General features: G+C 53.9%; 1 non-coding gene across 1 annotated transcript in view; it reads right to left on the reverse strand.

Moving 5' to 3' along the window:
* The window catches only part of LOC126431770 (small subunit ribosomal RNA), a 1910-nt gene extending 1347 nt beyond the window's left edge, over window positions 1–563 (reverse strand). Inside the window, exon 1 of the ribosomal RNA XR_007577736.1 lies at window positions 1–563. This exon is cut by the window's left edge and continues 1347 nt beyond it. This is a non-coding gene — a ribosomal RNA (small subunit ribosomal RNA).
* Between the last annotated feature and the right edge of the window lie 4437 nt (window positions 564–5000).

A 5000-nucleotide genomic window follows, 5' to 3' on the forward strand; every position in this document is an offset into this window, starting at 1 on the left:
TAGATACTCGTTAAAGGATTTAAAGTGTACTCATTCCGATTACGGGGCCTCGGATGAGTCCCGTATCGTTATTTTTCGTCACTACCTCCCCGTGCCGGGAGTGGGTAATTTGCGCGCCTGCTGCCTTCCTTGGATGTGGTAGCCGTTTCTCAGGCTCCCTCTCCGGAATCGAACCCTGATTCCCCGTTACCCGTTACAACCATGGTAGGCGCAGAACCTACCATCGACAGTTGATAAGGCAGACATTTGAAAGATGCGTCGCCGGTACGAGGACCGTGCGATCAGCCCAAAGTTATTCAGAGTCACCAAGGCAAACGGACCGGACGAGCCGACCGATTGGTTTTGATCTAATAAAAGCGTCCCTTCCATCTCTGGTCGGGACTCTGTTTGCATGTATTAGCTCTAGAATTACCACAGTTATCCAAGTAACGTGGGTACGATCTAAGGAACCATAACTGATTTAATGAGCCATTCGCGGTTTCACCTTAATGCGGCTTGTACTGAGACATGCATGGCTTAATCTTTGAGACAAGCATATGACTACTGGCAGGATCAACCAGGGAGCTGCGTCAACTAGAGCTGAGCAGCCGGCCGCCCGGGAGTGTGTCCCGGGGGCCCGCGCGAACACGCAAGCGTCCGCTCAATTATTCTGCAAACAGGAGGAGGCTGAGCTCCCCTGCACCATACACCTCGAAACCCTCTCAGGTCCCGGCGGCGCGCAGCGCCGTCCTAAGTACTTGGTCGGGTTCGAGAGAGGCGCAATCGCCCGGGGTTTGGCGAGTAGACGCTTTAGGTGCGACCACCCGTGCTCCCAACTGAGCTTGCCGCTGCCGACAGAGGCCCGGGAGCGTGCTGTCGTGGCATTGCCGGCGGGAGACAACACGCGCCACCTACGGTGACCGGCAGCTCCAACGCCAGCGCCACAGAAGGACAAAAGCCCCACTTGGGTGCCGAAGCGAACTCTCCCAGCACAGCGCACGCGCCAACACGTCCGCACAGCTGCGATACAAACCACCTGCGAGAACCGCAGAGGCGACCGAGCAGCAGACGGCGTCGCGGCGCCGAGCGCCGGGCGGCGGCGCATCCTCAGCGCACACAGTCCTCAATCGGACCAGCACACTGCAGATGTCCACCGCGCTTCGCACCGGGCCCGTGAGGACCTACTTTGGCCGCACGGCGCCGCGTGCAGGGTGCGCCGGCGCGCAGCTGCGCCGCCTGCCGCCTCCGTCGGCCGGCGCGCCTGCCACTGGCCGCCCCCACCAGCCGGCTGTAGCGCGTGCGCCCACGCACCGCGCGGCCAGCACGCCGGGAGGCCCCCCCTCACCGGCCGGGGACGGTCCCACCCAGCCACCGCCGCGTATCGCTTCACACCCAGATGCCATTCACGTTCGTGGGCATGGTGGGTATCGCTGGAACAACCGGTTGGTAGCTCAACCGATCGTCGCCATCACTGATTCACCTCTAGCGAGAACAACCGCACCACAACGGTTTACCAGTTGTTCATTTGCGTAACGTCACCAGCAAACGTAGGCGTCCATCGCCATTTGCAAATTCAACGATTGTTGCATGCCTGTGTCAGGTGTCACGACACACTATGTCTGCCCACATACACGCAACAACATGTGCACGCTTCGCGAACACGTGGAAGGTGGCCCCCGTACGTATGCGATGTCCATTGCGCGAACGACTGTCAACCGGCCTCTGTCGCATGTCGCAGATGTGGAACGCAGTGCACCATGCTATCACGGTGTGTGAGAAGAGACGACTACGTCTGACAACACGCGCCACTACATCAACAGACGGCTCATGCTGATCGCCATCCAGGGCATACCACACTGCAATCCAGCTCTTATAGGGAGACGACACGTAGCTGAGTGCACAACATTTGGACCGCATGGTTCGCCGTTGTTGGCGCAGTCGTTGTACGGTCACATGTACCACGATGTATCATTCAGTACATGAGGACCAATGTGCAGTACAGTGTGTGATTTGGACGTACAACATCAGCGGACAGTTGACACAGGCCGTACCACAGCGTAGGCTAAGTGCTTCGCCATGCGAATGCCAATGAACAACTGCAAATGCCAATGAACAACTGCAAAGGGCATTGAGCATGTACGTCCTGCTGCCATCCACATTACAGTGTATAGCTGCAAGGTGTTTAACATGAAGCGATACACTGGGGACCGGGCAGTGCGAGTAGCAAACTATATTGCGGGGGTTGCAGTTAGGCAACACTACACTAATTTAACGCGTCGTATGACAATTACAGAGCAGGTTAAGGCCCAACGTGTGTTGGGTTAAGGCCCAACGTGTGTTGGGTTAAGGCCCAACGTGTGTTGGGTTAAGGCCCAACGTGTGTTGGGTTAAGGCCCAACGTGTGTTGGGTTAAGGCCCAACGTGTGTTGGGTTAAGGCCCAACGTGTGTTGGGTTAAGGCCCAACGTGTGTTGGGTTAAGGCCCAACGTGTGTTGGGTTAAGGCCCAACGTGTGTTGGGTTAAGGCCCAACGTGTGTTGGGTTAAGGCCCAACGTGTGTTGGGTTAAGGCCCAACGTGTGTTGGGTTAAGGCCCAACGTGTGTTGGGTTAAGGCCCAACGTGTGTTGGGTTAAGGCCCAACATAGGTTGGGTTAAGGCCCAACATAGGTTGGGTTAAGGCCCAACATAGGTTGGGTTAAGGCGCAACATAGGTTGGGTTAAGGCGCAACATAGGTTGGGTTAAGGCGCAACATAGGTTGGGTTAAGGCGCAACATAGGTTGGGTTAAGGCGCAACATAGGTTGGGTTAAGGCGCAACATAGGTTGGGTTAAGGCGCAACATAGGTTGGGTTAAGGCGCAACATAGGTTGGGTTAAGGCGCAACATAGGTTGGGTTAAGGCGCAACATAGGTTGGGTTAAGGCGCAACATAGGTTAGGTTAAGGCGCAACATAGGTTAGGTTAAGGCGCAACATAGGTTAGGTTAAGGCGCAACATAGGTTAGGTTAAGGCGCAACATAGGTTAGGTTAAGGCGCAACATAGGTTAGGTTAAGGCGCAACATAGGTTAGGTTAAGGCGCAACATAGGTTAGGTTAAGGCGCAACATAGGTTAGGTTAAGGCGCAACATAGGTTAGGTTAAGGCGCAACATAGGTTAGGTTAAGGCGCAACATAGGTTAGGTTAAGGCGCAACATAGGTTAGGTTAAGGCGCAACATAGGTTAGGTTAAGGCGCAACATAGGTTAGGTTAAGGCGCAACATAGGTTAGGTTAAGGCGCAACATAGGTTAGGTTAAGGCGCAACATAGGTTAGGTTAAGGCGCAACATAGGTTAGGTTAAGGCGCAACATAGGTTAGGTTAAGGCGCAACATAGGTTAGGTTGAGGCACAATATAGGTTAGGTTGAGGTACCGTATAGGTTAGGTTAAGGTACAGTATAGTTTAGGTTAAGGTACAGTATAGTTTAGGTTAAGGTACAGTATAGTTTAGGTTAAGGTACAGTATAGTTTAGGTTAAGGTACAGTATAGTTTAGGTTAAGGTACAGTATAGTTTAGGTTAAGGTACAGTATAGTTTAGGTTAAGGTACACATTGTTGTATGGAAAGGTGTAATGGGGGGGGGGGGGGGGGGGCGGCCGGTCGGTTTGTTGATTGTGATTATAGTAAGTGGATGCCTGCGGCATCATCTGATTTGCCACGTCAGGATGCACCTTTGGCTCATGACAGGCGGCGCTCCGATTCCATGCTTGTGGCAGACCTGTGTCTTTCATTCCTGCCATTGTTTGTGTGCTGTGAGAGGAGGCAGTATTGTGATGTTGGGTGCACCCCTGTGTAGGACATGTGTGGGTGTTGGTGGCTTAGCTGAGCAATGGTGGTTGTCGGGGGGGTGGGATATTCCGTTTTCTGAGTGGACCTCCCAGTCTGGTTATGACAGTGTGGATTGTCTCATGTGGCGGAGAGGATGCACTGGGTGTTGTTCCATGCTGGTGCTTACATATTGTCTGTGTGCGTGTTACAGGCGGAGAGTAGTGCGTGATAAGAGTGTGTGGCTGCCGTGTGGTTGTGATTGTGAGCAGAGTCTTTCAGCATGTATACGGACAGTTGTATATATTATCTGTATTCTGATGGGTCTATGTATTACTAATCAGCGCCGTGTATACGTTTAATCCGGTTCCAGTCGAAACTGTTGTATCTCTGTACATTAGTGACACGGCGAGCGCGCTATGTAGCTACTCGTCTCGGCAGCTTCCACCGGTGTATGGCAAATGATTATAAGCAATGAGTCGAGTCGTCAATACCGATAGTGTGACGTCACATGTCTGGGGTGGGGGACGCTGCGCCCTTCCGGTGGGTCATGGCCTAGAAAGACGCTCCCCACGCAGGGGGGCTTGGACTGTCATAAACTCTTCCGAGTAATATACTTGCCGTACGTTTTTGCGACTGCGAGTGCAACGCCCACCGGTACCGACATGGATGGAGCGCCTCCTAGCTGACCGCTCAGCATCGGCATTCGTACAGAGAGCAACGCGATCGCGTCTCTAGCTCGTAACTGGTACAGCTCGCAGCTCATGTATAGGGACAGCGGGAATGTCGCATATTGGACATAACTCTTCATGAAACGCAAGTTATAGGGGTGGATTGCACATTGCGACTGCGGGAAAAGTCCGCCGTTCATCCGCTGGAGTTGCGAGTTGGGCGGTTAGGGTGGGGCGCCGGTGGAGTGATTGCCGGTCGACGATTTCGTGCGGCAGAGGCGCTGGCGTTGGGGTGCTGTGGTCGACAGAGGACGCAGGCTTTGTGGGTGGGGTCGAAAGATGGGCACTGTGGGCCCATCGCTGTCTTAGTCGGCTTGGCGTCTCATAGATGGCGGTATCGTCGTTGCAGGACGTCATGCCGCGGGAGACCTACAGATGGCGCTGTGTTTTGTGGTGCGCTCGACATGGCGGACGTAGTGTTGTCAGATTCGCATAGATGGAGGTATTGCATGTGGTTTCGCCGTATTTTCATAGATGGCGATACTGTTTT

Source organism: Schistocerca serialis, unplaced genomic scaffold, assembly GCF_023864345.2.
Source record: "Schistocerca serialis cubense isolate TAMUIC-IGC-003099 unplaced genomic scaffold, iqSchSeri2.2 HiC_scaffold_1110, whole genome shotgun sequence".
NCBI lineage: Eukaryota > Metazoa > Arthropoda > Insecta > Orthoptera > Acrididae > Schistocerca > Schistocerca serialis.